The 15,196-nt window shown below is 52.1% G+C and overlaps 1 protein-coding gene across 2 annotated transcripts in view; it reads right to left on the reverse strand.

Moving 5' to 3' along the window:
• SLC6A6 (solute carrier family 6 member 6) overlaps positions 1 to 13,714 on the reverse strand; it is an 82,708-nt gene extending 68,994 nt beyond the window's left edge. Inside the window, exons 1-2 of one of the 2 annotated variants that reach the window (XM_004738596.3) lie at positions 13,410 to 13,714; positions 976 to 1,012 (exon numbers count right to left, since the gene is read on the reverse strand). The gene's annotated coding sequence lies outside the window, so the exon portion shown is untranslated. The remainder of the gene's footprint in view (positions 1 to 975; positions 1,013 to 13,409) is intronic. The other variant, XM_013054910.2, reaches the window with a different exon arrangement.
• Positions 13,715 to 15,196: the final 1,482 nt, after the last annotated feature.

The raw sequence follows: 15,196 nt of genomic DNA on the forward strand, positions 1-15,196 counted from the left end.
ACCAAAGCCATAACGAAAGGAATTCCAAAAACCCCGCTAGTAAGGATGTTTTAGATCAAGGTGAAGAAGTCATCTGCAGAAAAGTCAGGTTCCCGCCCCCATTAAACCCCTTTTAAAAACACTGTGATCCTGAACCTGGAGGGCAGGGGGCAGGGAGCTTCTGTAAATATGAGACAAATCAGCAAAACGTCATTTAGGTCTGTAGATTAGGTAACAGAATTGTGTCAATGTTAAACGTTCTGGGGTTGATAACTGCATGTGCTTATATAAGAGAATGAAGGGCCTTGGCTCTTACGAAACACATACGAAGGATTAGGAGGGTAAAGGGGCACTGCCTATAATTTACTCACCAATGAGTCAACAGAAAAAAAGGAGTTTTAATGGGGTATTTTTATAACGTACACAGAGAAATGAAGCAAATGTAGCAAATGTTAACAAGGGGAAGGAAAATCTCAGTGAAAGTTACATAGGAGTTCACTGTAGCCTCCTTTCTACTCTTCCAAAGGTTTTCAGTTTTTTAAAAAGAAAAAGTTTAGGAGCGCCTGGGTAGCTCAGCTGATTGAGTCACCCACTCTTGGTGCTGATCCCTTGGGTGGTGGGAGTGGGATCAGCCGGCAGGGAGGGGCTCTGCATTCAGCAGGGAGTCTGCTTCAAGTTTTTCTCCCTGTCCCACCCCTCCTGCACGCGCGTGCGCCTGTGCGAGGGCTCTCTCCATCACTGTTCAGTGGCAGAGCCAGGATGGGGTCTGGGCTAGACTCCGACATCAGTGCTCAGCATCAGTAGGGCTGTCTCCCTGGCACAGGCAGGCAGAGGGGGCCAACTTGGGCCATGAATCCACCACCCAGAGGTGACCTGTGGATGAGGTCCTGGAGCCCTGGGGGTTCTGCTTCCTCTTCAAGCCTGGAGGGAACACTGGGGCCTGAGGACCCCACACGGTGAGACACCAACACCATGGAGAGGTCAAATGTCACTTACTTTTGGAGGCTCCTCAGCAAGGGCTGTTGGTCTGGACCTAAAACAACGAGAGGAAGCAAAGAAGGAAAGACAAGATCTGGTCAGCTTGGGACTGTATGCAGGACCCAGAGTCATTTTCAAGTGCGACTGCACACCGGGAGGGGCCAAGTCAACACTGGGGTGTCCCCGCATCCCTGCACACATACATGCTCACATGCACAACTGCAGATACTGCGCACACACACTCACACACCCAGATCCTCAAACTGTCAGCAGTTAAGAACTAGTGGCAGCAACCGTTAAGCCCCTGCCCCGCCCTGTCCTGCCCCAGAAGCGTGCACTCCCGGGAACCCCAGAGAAGCCTAGCCATGGGCCCAGGACTGTGAAAGACTATTCCCTGTGAGCACAAGGATACACGATAGCCAGACAGAGGGGCTGATGGAGGACCTGAGGGCCCCAGATTCTTGGAAAAGATGATAACTCATTGACTGGTTAAAGGCTCCAAGATCACCATGCCAAAGGAAATCTGTTGAACTCTGCTGAGCCAAGCAGTCCCCAAATGTGAATGACCCCAGAAGCCTTGTTTTTTCTGTTGTTGTTGCTTTTTTTTTTTTTTTTTTTTTTTTTTAAATAGAACACCTCCTGTTCTTTGCACTCAGTTTGGGAAAAAAATGTGAGTTGGGGAAGATCCCAGCTGCTTCAGCCTCCACCAGCAGAGCTGTGCTGGAAGGCTCCCCTGGTTTCCTAGAATATAAAAATTCAGAAAACCAGGAAATGGCTTCTTATCAACTAAGATCACACATTTCAATGAACAGGTATATGGATCAGCAGAGCAGGGAAGGCCATTATCCCCTGGTGGGAGGGCAGAAAGATGCCTGAAGGTACACAAGTCTTTCCTTAATGTACCTGAGACCCTGCCCTCCCTTGGAGCCCCTTCCTCAGACTCAGAAACATGGCCCTAGCAGTCTGCAGAGCTCCTGGTCCCCCAAATCAGACAGCCTCTTTGCAATGGCAGCGCCCCCACATTCAACGGTCTCACCTAGATGCCCAGCGTTCAAGGCACCGTAGGGTAGGAATATTCAGTCAGTAATTCCGTAAGGGGCACCTGGCTGCCTGTCAGGAGAGCAGGCAGCTATTGGTCTTGCAGTTCTAAGTCCGAGCCCCATGTTGGGGGGACAGATTACTTAAAAATAAAATATATATATATTTTTTAAAATTTCTTGAGCACCTTCTATGTGCCAGGCACTGTTTTAGGCCCTGGGAACCCAGCAATGAACAAGACAGCTGAGGGCCCTGCTTTCACGGAGCCCAGAACCCCATGGTAAAGGCCAACATGTAACACGGACGTCATAGAGGCTTCGTTTTCTGGGGGAACACATGGCGCTGTGAAGGCAGGTGTGGATTAGTAATGTCCACAACAGGTGTGGGTGCCAGGGGACCGTGTAACTTGCTATCCCTGACTACATCAAGGGAAGAGGGACAAAGGGAAAAGATGAAGGTAGCATGTCTAATGCACATTTATAAGCAAAATGTTGAAGGACCCAGGAAAAGGAGGGTAATTATATCTGGTGCGAGACCTTAGCAGTTGCATGAGGGCGACCCAGCTCAAAGAGGAGGGTAAGAACGGCACTAAGTCCCCGTGTGTACGACCTGCTGGCACCCATCCTCCTTCTTCTGGGAGGAGCCTCATATTCCCAGCCTCCTATCCAGCTGGACACCCATTCACACCCACTCTCAGCCCATGGGGTTCTGGGTGGGCATGCGAGCTTGGCCTAGCCAATCAGAGGGGCTGTGACCTTTGGCGCAAGGACAAGCACCTGGCCAAGCATGGGCATTGAGAGTGATTAACATGGGCTCATTCTAAGAATACTGGGAAAAAAGAACGCTCATTCTAGGCTGAGATGGCTATGCTGGGTGGGGATGCATCCTATGCAGCTGAAAGTACCCCGAGGAGAATAAAACCAACACAGGAGTCCAGGAATGGACAGAAAGATAAAGTCCTGATGACATATCTCAGCACTTGTATCTAACCATGCCTGAAGTATGACCCTGGGGCTTTTCAATTAAGAGTCAGTAAATGTTCTTTTTCTTTTTTCTTTCCTTCCTTCCTTCCCTTCCTTCCTTCCTCTCTCCCTCCCTTCTTTTTTTAGTTTGAACCAACTTCTACCACTTGCAGCTCTAAGAATCCAGACCTATGCTCTACCTCAGATATGCTGTGTTAACTTCATGCATGCCCCATTAACTGATATTCAGGCCACCAGAAAAGTGGAGCATAGATGAAATGACACCTGAGGTCCCCCTGCAGCCCAGGAACCCTCGGCCTAAAGCAAAGGTTAGGAATGACCCTCCTGGGCCCCTGGGCACCTGGGAGCAGATGGAAAAATCAGCCCTTCTCAAAGATAAGCCTGGAAGGCTTCTTAAAACTTGCGGAGTCCCACCCCCAGGGTCTGAGTCAGCAGGTCTGGGGTGGGGCTCCTGATTCTACATTCTAACAAGCTCCTAGGTGATTACCGGACCTCACATCCCGTGACCACATTTCCAGAACCTAGACTCTAAATCTGTTCTGCTCTTTCCAGTTGCTTGGTGCAGATGCCCTGTGTAAAAACAAAGTCCTAGCCAAGCAGAAGATCTCAGCAACCTCAGTCCTCAATGAGATCCGGGCTGCAAGAATGTGCCAGCATTTAAAGAACTCCCGTACTAGGTCCCAGCTTCTACCCATCCCACTGCCGATGCCTCCAGGCAGCCCTCTGCCCTGGGATTCTGTGTAAGAGTGAGAAGGAGCCTTCCTGGGTTCCAGCAGATCCACAATTATGTTCTAGGAGCTCTGAGCATCCCTCAATGGCTCCCCACACCAGGCAGCAATGCCAGTACCCAGTAAGTCCCACTTTAGACTTGATCCTGACATGGCCTCGGGCTGCCCTGCTGTCAGCTCAGCAGGGCTGGCCCTGGACTCTCCCTGACTTATATCCGACTTGACTGCCCTAAAATGTTCCTGTGGCTTTTGGACCGTGGATACTGTTCAGCAGAAAACGGCTTCCCCAAGCATCCTTTCCAAAGTGGTGCTGGCCCAGAGGGCCCGGGCTCAGCGGCCTCTCAGGTGTGTGGCCTTAGGCAAGTTACCCACAGTCTCTGGGGTTTCAACTTTTCACATGCAACATGGGAATAATGGTATCTCTTGGGATGGGTGGGGAGAATATCTAGACCAGGCACCTGGCCTGGTTTAGGGAAGGGCCATAGGCGTCCAAGAGCTGGGATGGACTTCCTTTATTCAAAGTGTGGTCCCCAGACCAGCAGCCTTGACAACTACCTGGGAAAGTACAGAATCTCCGGGCTCCGTTCCGTCGTCCCACATAGAAAGGGGCATCTTAACAAGCTCTCTCAGCATATTTATGGCTTTCAAGTCTGAAGAGCACAGGTACATGTCTTTATCACTGCTATTGTCCCCATACCCCAGCACTGAGCCAAGGTATAGCAACCACCCCCAGGCTGGGGGATCCACAAGCAGGGGTCAGAGGCAATGAAATGTGGGAAAGGGCAGAAAGCTTCTCCCGTGCCTCTGAGCCCTCCAACTACGGAGGACCCCTCCGAGATCCCGCAGTGAGACTTAGAGAATAGGTACTGATCCCCGGAATTCATTCTCGGGCTCAGCCAAGGAAACAAGATACACTGAAAACATCCCAGGTCTCAGATTTGGGGCTTCTTTCTGGCAGAGTATGCCTGCCACTGAGCTTCTCGGCCCAAGGCTGGTGATGTTTAGCATTCAAGGGGGCAAACTACCCTCTCTGCCCGGAGCCCACTACCCAGAACTCACAGCAGAGGCTGGCGGTGGAGGGGCTGCCCAGGAAGGTGTGGGTCTCAGCCTGACGTGGGGGTGCACTGAGACCTACATGGAGCACTGTGGGAGCCGCCTGGACTTCCCCAGCTCCAGCCTGTGACTCCACCCCTTACCCAGGAAAGCAAAAGGGTCCCCCCTGGAGGGCTAGAAACAGAGAGCCCTCTGCTACACCTCCAGCTGCCAGCCCTGGTGAATGAACGGAGCAGAATGCCTCCACCTGCCCAGGAGCCACTGGCAACACAACACATTTCTATGCCTCCGGAGCCCCACAGAAGAAACAGCCGGTGGGGGGACTGGTGTGGGGAGCACTGGGGCATGCCAGAGAGTCCGAGGGGGGCTGCCAGGTGGTTATGTCCAGATGTTCAGAGACACCAGACAATGACCAGAAGCAGATGCAAAAAAAAAAAAAAAAGAAAAAAAGAAAAAGAAAGAAAAGAAAAAGAAAAACCACACTGAAAAACACTGGCTTGAATTAGAAAATTCTAGAACTCTGGTCTATATGGGCAACACAAAACATGTCTGTGGTCCAGAACTGCCCCGGAAGACCATTTTGCAGCAACTGGTATTCTTTTTTCAAACCTGGAACTTGATCCTACACTGAAACCCTGGTGCCCCAGGCTGCTGGGATAATTCATTCTCAACTATTTTATGATCAGCTCCATGAGGGTATGGCCAGGATTTGGTCTTGTCTGGTTCACCTGCCATATCCCCAGGCCCTAGAACCAATACATATGGATGGAGATATGGGTGAACGTAATTTCCAAGCCCGTACCCATTCGGATGTTTAAACTACAGGCTCTTATTTCAGGGTAAGAGGAGATCAGAGAGCCTTTGCGTTCTGAGCACCTACTGTGTGCCAGGCTGGACACTGAAGCATCTATCTCTCCTGATGTGAACTCAGTCAGGTGAACAAATAAAAGGCAAGACCACAAAGACCTAACTGTGTGCTACAGAGGCTCTGAGCAAGGTGGGGTGATGGACATAATACTTCGTCTCATCTGCTCCTTTCTGAGTCCTTACTATGTGCCAGGCACAGTTAAGGGGCTGAAGGACAGCTTCATGAAGCAGGTAACTTCAAGCCGACCTGAAGAGGGGGAATAAGAAGAGAAGGGAGAGGGGTGCCTGGCTGGCTCAGTCAGTAGAGCATGAGCCTCTTGATCTCAGGGTCTTGAGTTTGAGCCCCATGGTGGCATGGAGCCTACTTTAAAAAAAATAATAGTAATTGAAGAAAATAAAAAGAAGAAAGAGGAGAAGGAAGGGCCTTGTGGCATGAGCACGGGCAGAACCAAGGGAGCCCGAGGCTCGGTTTTGGAGCAGAAACCAGCCAAATCACGAGGAGGTGGGGAGAAGTGGTAGCAGATGAGGATGAACACTGGCCACAGGCCAAATCCTGCAGGGCTTCTCATGTCAGGCCAAGGAGTGTGAACCTGATTTCACAAAGCACTAGGGTGCCACTGAAGACCTCTGAGCACTAGAGTAACATGCACACGGACTGTACGGAGAGGGACCTAGAAGGCATAGAGGCTGGCAAGGAGCCTATTGTCTCAAGCTGTAGGGATATTACCCCTAGAGAGGAGAAACCAAGTGCCATCTGGTGAAAGCATGAATGTCCTTGAAATCATGGCCTGGGTCTTCCCTGAGATCTCAGCAGCCATCACCTCCAGGTGCCAATTGGCTATGGGGCAAGAGGGCAGAGCCCTCAGGACCGCCCACTTCCGGTGCTCTTCACCCACCAAGCATGACTTTGCTGAAATCCACTTCACCCCTCCACCCTGCACCCGGCAATAGGCAGGCAACCTGGCTTGGGTTAAACACTTTCTGCTGGAAAGGGGATGGTGGGACCTGGCAGCAAGTGATTAGCATTTCTACTGTGTGCAAAGAAGAGCAGTGGGGGAAGGGCAGGTCTCTCCAAATGTCCACCCTAGGAACCCCTCAGAAATGTGGTCCAAGCTTCTGCTTAATGGGGAGGACCCAAGTGAGCAAAACCAGAAGAACTCAACTCTCCTGCCCTCCAGCCCTCTTACAAATTGCCTGGGTGTTATCCCACACCATGGCCACGAGCCAGAGCTGCCCACAGGAGCCAGGAGGTCCAGCTGCCCAAGACCCCCCCCCCACCCCAGTGTCTGCAGGTGTCTCCCGGGCAGTCCAGTCCTAAGGAATCTCACTCCACCTTCCCATTAGCTGTGTTAAAATTAGGATGTGAATTGTGAACGTGGTCATCAGGAGTTGAGGCACAAGTAAAAACACTGCCTCTGATTTACCGGTTTAACAGAATCTCTGACTGGAGGCAAGTTTGGGAACAATGGCCCTTTTGATAGCTTATCAGCCTAGCTTGGACCTCAGTCTCCAGGTCCATAAAGTGGATGGCGGTGAGCCTTCTCTCGCAGGTCCTGAAGTCTCCATACTCCCTGGCCAGAGGACCACTCTTCCTCAGACCTTCCCCACTTCTCCCTGCCCGGACCACTGCCTGCCCTTAGCTAAGACGCCTGGAATTGTTCATGAACCTCTTCCTGATATAGCTCTTCTTCCTTCCCCTGAGACTGAGCCACCTGAGCACGGCGGCTGTCTTACTTATCCTTGCCCTCCTGGCCTTGGCCTCCTGCCTGACACCCCGGAGGTGCTCAGCGTGCCCCTGCTGTGCTGCCAGGGGATAAGGACAGGTTCTATCTAGTTCCCCTTCCCATTCAAACCCAGCCATGTGAGCAGCAGCAAGTCACTTTTGTGAGACTGGGCGAACTCATCCAGAAGATGGGCATAAGAACCCTGAAGTCAGGCACAGGCCTTAAATGCAGTAAGGAGATTAGGCATCTATGGTGCTCGATGAGCACCACTTCCCTCCCAACTCAGAATGCCCAGCAGCCCTGGCCTGTTTCTTTGCCCACCAGGGAAGTTCAAAGTCACAGGGCAGGGGCGGCGGGGGTGGGGGGGGTGCTTTGCATTCACTGGGCTGGCAGCGCTTGCTGTGATTTAACACGGGCCGGAATGGGTCAGTGACTCCCAAATGCAGACCAGCCATTCAGGGTGGCCTAGCAGATTTATTTGTACGTTCCGACAAGCAGCAGTTCCACAATGGCCCGTTGTTTGAAGACTGAGTGACAAAGCAAGAACACTATGATGCCATTTTTGATAACACCAAAACAAAACTACAGCTAGCTTGCTCAACACATCTTGAACAGCCCTAGATCAACAAGGAAATCAAAACTGAAATGAAAACTGATCTAGCAAGTAATAAAAAAGGATCATCTATGTTCCTGTAGACAGCTGAGGTACACGGTTAAAGCTGTATGCAGAGGAAAATGTATAATCTTACGGGCCTTTACTGTTATTAGAGAAAAAGACAGAATGAAGATTAGAGTGTACTTTTTTTTAATCATCTCTGAGGATCACTTTTAGTTTAAACAGTTTTGTATTGCTTGAGGTGTATTATTATTATTATTTTTTAAAGATTTTGGGGCACCCGGGGGACTTAGTCATTAAGCATCTGCCTTCAGCTCAGGTTATGACCTCAGGTCCTAGCTTGGTGGGGAGTCAGCTTCTCCCTCTCCCTCTGCCCCTTCTTGTATTCCCTCTCTCGCTGTCTCTGTCAAATAGATATATAAAATCTTTTTAAAAAGAAAAAAAGATTTTATTTATTTATTTGAGAAAGAGAGAGGAAGCAATCATGAGCCAGGGAGAGGGAGAGGGAGAAGTAGGCTCCCCCGCTAAGCTGGGAGCCCAATGCAGGGTTCGATCCCAGTACCCTGGGATCATGATCTGAGCCAAAGGCAGATGCTTAACCACCTGAGCCACCCAGGTGCCCCGAGGCGTATATTTATATAACTAAAAGAATTCTTTGACAATCTCTCATGAAGTTAACATCTGTGGACCCTAGGACCCAGCAGTCCCACTCCTAGAAAAATGGACAATATAAGCTCACTGAAAGACTTGTACAGGAATGCTCAGAGCAGGTTTATTCATAATCACTGCAAACTGGAACCACCCCAATAGCCATCAATAGGTGAATCCATACAATGGAATACTATTTAGCAATAAAAGGAATCACCTCATGATAAATTCCATGATAAAATCCATAGCACAGATGGATCTCAAAAACATAAACAGAAAAGAAGCCAGACACTAAAGAGCTATCCACCACACAAGTCCATTTACATGAAGTTCTAGGCTTGCCAAAACTAATTTAGGGTGACAAAAATCAGAAACTCGTCACCTCCAGGAGGGGAACTAACCTCACAGCTGGAAATATTCTCTATCTTGATCTGGGCAGCAGTTACACAAGTGTATATATATTTGTCAAAATTCATCAAACTGTAACAGAATCTTTGCATTTCATGATATGTAAATTGTATCACAATTAAAAAAAAATTCTTTTAATTAAAAAGAAAGACAAAATTTAAAAATACAGATTCCCAGGTTCCACCCCGTAGGGACTGAGTCCGTGTGTCCATGCTAGACCTGGAAATTTTAATTTGGAAAAAAAAATAATAATAACAACTCGAGTCATTCTTTGCCTGGCCCCCTACACTCCCCTTCCCTTTTATTGTTTTGGGTGATTTGTTGTTTGTACATTGATTTTTACAAGGGAGTTGGTTGACTCACAGAGCTTCAGAAACAGCACAGCAATTTCCATTCTCTCTGCCCTTTCTCTCAGCCACCCATAACCCCTGTGCCTTAGCTCAGGTTTTCCAAATGAAGCCTCTGACTAGGTAAGGTGGGAGGGGAAACCCCAAAGCCCTGTCCAGGGCAGACATAATTCACCCTAAAGACTCCTGGGCTTCATGCTCCCAGGGAGGTCAAAGCCAGTAAGTTAATGGCCTGTGTACCTATTAAACAGCATGTCCAGGCCTTCACCCTGTGTTTACAAAAAGAGCTCAGGGCAAGATTCACTGGCACGGAAAATGCTTTGTGCCCTGACCAGCGGTGGCCTGGCCACCCTCGGTTTCCTGGACCCTAGCCTAGTTCCCCACTCATCATCAGGGGGTCTCCTGGGCTCCTGGGTTTAACTAGCTTTTCCACTGCTGTCCCCAAACACAGTCTGGTGCCATTCTATCCCTGCTGCCCTCAGAATCAAGTTCAAGCCCATTTACCCAATGCTCAGACCCTCCCACCCCCGGGTCCCCGTTTTCTTGGGCAGGAACCCTGCAAGGCCTATTCTACAAAAACACCTGGCTATTTCATGCCACTGTTCCTTTGCACCTGCTATGGCTCCTGCCCAAAACGCCAGCCCATACTGTTCCTCCACCCATCCACTCACAGAAGATGCCAGCTCTGACATCACCTCTTTTAAGAGGCTGAAGTGCCCTGTGCCTATGACCTTGCCATCAGTACATACCTGGTCACTTGAGTCCTCATAGCATGCCTTGGATGGCATGGTCATTGCCCTATCTCGCTCTGGGCTTTGAGCACCTGGAAAGCCAATATTCTACCCCAAATCCAGGGCCAGGCCAGAGCTGACTTTAGCAAGATTTATTAAACAGCGGAGCACCTGGGTGGCTCAGTGGGTTAAAGCCTCTGCCTTCGGCTCAGGTCATAAGCCCAGGGTCCTGGGATGGAGCCCCGCATCAGGCTCCTTGCTGAGCAGAGAGCCTGCTTCGTTCTCTCTGACTGCCTCTCTGCCTACTTGTAATCTGTCAAATAAATAAATAAAATTAAAAAAAAAAGATTTATTAAACAGCTAGTGAGGGACATTTAAGAAGAGCTCTCTTTCACACTCGAAGGTCCCCCTGGGCATTTCCACAGCCACAACTCCTCTCCAGAGCCCATACATTCAAACACACACTTGGGCCAAGATAAGCTGACCATTGCAGAGGACAGAAGACCCAAAGAATCTGACTCTCGCTTCTGACTTTCTGCAGAGGTGAGTTGATCAGCCTGCACTGCCAGGGTGCCCCTGGACTTCCAAGGCCAGCCCTCTATTCCTGCCCCTCTAAGCTGCATTCTGCTTCTTATAATTAATTTGTCAGCTCTTTCCTATACACACGAATGCGTTTAATGACTCACAAGTGTCTTATCATTTCAGGACCTTTGGAAAGACTCTCAGAGAAGTTCAGCTCCCAAGTCCTCTGACAGGTTGACAGGCAAACAAGCTGGGAGTTAGAAAATACCGTCATCAGTGTCCAAAGCCTCCTGTGGACTGACACTTGTGTAGGAAGAGTGGAAGAACTCCCCCAGAAAGCACTCGGAAGGGAGCATGAATAACGAGGGACAGAATCACGGGGTGAGGTGAGTGGATCCCACGCACTCTCTCTCCAATCCTGAGGACTGGGGCATCTTTTGTCTCTTGTTTTCCCCCGGTCTCAACGGCAGTTGTCCAAGTTCAACTCCTCAGCACATCAGTGATTAAAGCTCCTTGGGGCCAAAACTCACAGCTGGCCGAGGAAAGACCTTTGATGCCCACTTCATCCACAGTACGATCAAGGCACAGCCCCCTGGGCAGCTCTCAGTTTGTGCATCTCTAAAATGGGCACTTCCACCAGGCCTCCTGACTCTGAAGCAGATGTGACCCGATCACTGCAGGACAAGAGGAAAGAACTGGGCAGAAGACATCTACTGCCACTGCACTATGAGCCAGCACAAGGGTATCCCCGAAAGACAAAAGCTCAAGAGTGCACCTTGGCCCTGCCATATACCAGTGACCTGAGACCTCGTGACACCCTCTAATCAGCAGCTACGAAGCCGAGGCCGGCTTTACAGCTTACCGCAGGCTTATTCATCCTCATCTCCCTCAATCCCCTCAAGGACACAGCGAGGCCGGCACTGGCGTCCTTGCTGCCCAGACAGCCAAGCTGAGGTTCAAAGAGGCCAAGAGAATCACCCAAGGTCACCTACTGATGAAGGCACAGTAATTGAGGCACAGTAACTGAACAGAGCTCCCTGGGGACTGAGAGGCTCCTGCCTCTCAGTGCCTATTTATCCCATAACCAGTCTACTCCACCCATTTTATAGATGAGGAAACTGAGGCAAAAAAAAAAAAAAAAAAAGGCTGCACAAGGTCAAGTAGGTAGGGCCTGAGCCAGGCCTAAGACCTCTAGTCACTCTGCCGATCCCACCCTATGGTGGTTCTTAGCCTGGGCCCTCGGGCATCCCTCTAGTCTCCCCAACACCATCCTGATGCAATTCCTTCCCCCACCCACCCCCGCACCTTCTCATGCCCACCCCACACTCCCAGGATGACTCCCTGGTCGAGAGTGAGGTAGGCGGTTGCTAAGCACTCACCCGCTCTTTCTCACAAAAATAAACTCCTTCTGGCTGGGAGACTCTGGATGAGATCCCCTCCCTTCTAGCCAAGAAAAAATTAAAAAGAAATTTAAAAAAGATCTCCTCCATGACATTTATTTAAACGCCAGCAGTGCTAAAGCGTGGGCCAATTTACCGAAGTCCAAATTCGTGGAGCCACGCGAAGCCAGCCACGCGCCACTAAACCTCAGCCCTAAGACCCCCATTCAAGTGTCTGGGCAGTTACTGAGCTGATTTATTTCTCCAGGCAGGAAATGGGGGCCCAGGCTGACTCCCAAGCTGTGGGGCTGGTCCTAGGGGACGCCAGGATCTGGCAGGGGCCACGCAGTGACCAAAATAGCCAGGCTGGTGGCCCTGCCCAGCGCACACCTCCCTATGGACGCCGGGGCAGGGGGTGGCCCACAGGTCTCCCCTCCAGTTTAGGCTAAAGCTTTGGGGCTATCGCAGAAGGTTCCTAAGATTCTCTACTTGGCTTCCCTGATGGGAGGGGGAACGAGAGAACCTCTTGTTTAAAAGAGGAACCCTCAGAAGGAAGGAGAAAAAGCCAGAGAAGGATGTGTCCTGCCGTCCCTGCCTGCTGCCCATTTGGCCCCCAGCTGGCCCTCGGGGCCTCCTTCCTGCCACTCAAGACGGCTGGACATTGGCACTGCCACCTGCACGCCACACACGGGCAGCACCCTTGGAGCCATGCCCCCCCATCACCTCATCCGAATCAGTGCCGGCCCTGGAGAATCAGCTCTGGCTGTTCAGCCCTCTAGGCACTGGGGACACTCCCTCAGGTATGCCGAGGACACACAAGCGCCTGCAACCAGGGGCCCGGAGACACAGCCACAATCAGGGACACACACGTGCACAGCCAGGTACTGGGTGACAGAGTCACATACAAACAGGTTCACACCAGACACACACCGGGACAGACATCCTAAGACACACGGTCACAGCCACACTCAGGTATCACAGACACGCCAGAATACACAGACACGCACAACCCAAGAAGGCACAGAACAGCAGGCATACACTGGGACACACGAGTGCATATTGCTGGAGAAATGAAGGAACAGCCACCCTCGGAAACACACAGACACACATGGACATGGAGATACATACAGACACCCAGTGAGACAGAGACATCGGCACCAGCGCGCGCGCACACACACACACACACACACACACACACACACCTGCCGCCTGCACGAAAAGCCCAAGCCCTTTCGCTGGGGAAACAATAACAGCCCCGCCAGCGGGTCTGAGAGGGCGACCCTCCGTCCGTCCTTCGGTGGCGAGAGGGACGCCGGAGTGGGGGTCAATCGGCAGTGAGGTCGGGGCTGGCTGGAGCGCGGGGAGAGAGAGGGGGCTCCGCGCGCCCAGCTCCCTGTCCCTTGGGTACCTGGGGCGGCCGCGGCGCTGCGCTCGGCTGCACTCGGTTCCACCGGCCGGGGGCTGCCCTCCTGCTCGGAATCCGGCCCGCGGGGTCCGCGCTCCTCGCTCCTTCTCCGCGTGGCTGGGTGTCTGGGCTCGCGGTCCTCGGGGCTCGGAGCTGGCAGGCGAGCGGGGCTGCGGCCAGGGCCCGGAGCTCGGCGCTGGCGGCGGCGCGGAGGAAGCGGTAATTTATAAGCGGCTTCTTCCTGACCTCGCGTGTCTGTTGTCTGAGCAGGCAGCTCTCAGCATCACCCATCCTGCTGGGTGGAAAAATACCAGCTTGGCCGGGCCGGGGGCGGGGCCGGGGCGGGGCCGGACGCCCAGCCCCGCCCCCCATGCGGACACACACATACACACACGCGCGCACACATACACTCGCACACACCGCACACGCACGCGCGCACGGGCTCGGACAAAGAGCCCGGGCTCGCCGAGCGCGCGCGCACACACCCTCGTGCCGCGCGGCCAACACTCGGCCCACTGCTTTTCCCCCATTAGAGCGCACTTTTCGAGGAAACCCTTTCCCTGCAAACGCTGGTGCCAAGTGATACAGCCGGTCCTCAGCCTCCTCCTGACTCCGGATGAAGAGCAGGGGAGCCCCCGGCCTCGATTCACCCCCTCCCCTAACAGCAGCCGCCAGCCCCCACCACTCGCCCATCCACCTGGCTCATGGGAGGGGCCTGCGGCTCCGCGAGTGGTCAGGGCCAAACTGCTCCGCCGCTTCCTCTCGGGCGATCATCCAGGTTCCCCGGAAGCTCGGTTTGCTCCTCTGAAAAATGGGCACAGTAACCCCGCCCCCGCTGCCTTCCGGGAGGAACTAAGGGTGACCTGAGACTGTGATGTGAAGCGGTCAACAGCCCTCACCCCCCACCCCCGATTCTTGGCTTTGCTCCTGCTGGGTTACTCAGGCTCTCTGTGCCTCAGTTTCCTCATTTGTAAAATGGAAATAAATGTAATAGAACCTATCTCCTCTGGTTGTTCTGAAGATCCCAGGTTAACAGTGTAAAAAGCTCAGAACAGCACCCAGCACTTAAGAAGAGCCAAGTGTCACTAGCGTGCCTATTTTTAAATGAAAATGGGGAATGTGCCATTATTCTTGTTATTTGCATGAGCGGCTCCTCTGAATCCATTTTCCACACTCATGCCCTGTCTGGGCAGGAGGAAGAGTGCTTTGTGACCTCTGGCAACGCTTGTCCCCTCTCTGAAAACTCTCCAGTTTCTCCTCTCACTCCCTCCCTCTCTGCACCTGGAAGCCTGTGTGGAGAACACATGCCTCCTTCCACCGTTTAGACTGAAAGTCAAGGAAGAAATACGGGCTCCACAGAGAGCCATCCCCATTGTACCTGGCCCAGTCTGGATCCACTGCCTGAAGGAGATTCCTAACAGCCCCAGAGGGAGCACTAGGGATGCTAAGGAGTGGAGAGGTGACACTTATTCTCTGCGTGGTTTCCTCATTGAGGCCCCCTGCTGTCCACCTCCATCTTGACCTTCCAGCAGGCTACCTCACCCCTAGCTGCAGCTGAGCCAGATGTCGGCCCCTCGTGCCTTCCTCCAGGGCGTCCCCCTGCCCTTCTCCACTGTCCTCTGCTGCCCCTTCCTCTAGGAAGCACCCAGCCACCCCAGGTGACATCCATCTCTAGGCTGCTCAATTCGGTCCTTCGAGTTCATGGTGACTGCTCCTCTTTTATGGGTGAGAAAAGCAAAGCTGGAGAGAAGCAAACTTGTTCTCACATTTCTCTCCCTTCCTTCCTGATA

This window comes from Mustela putorius, unplaced genomic scaffold (genome assembly GCF_011764305.1).
Source record: "Mustela putorius furo isolate JIRA1106 unplaced genomic scaffold, ASM1176430v1.1 tig00003850_pilon_pilon_pilon, whole genome shotgun sequence".
Lineage (NCBI taxonomy): Eukaryota > Metazoa > Chordata > Mammalia > Carnivora > Mustelidae > Mustela > Mustela putorius.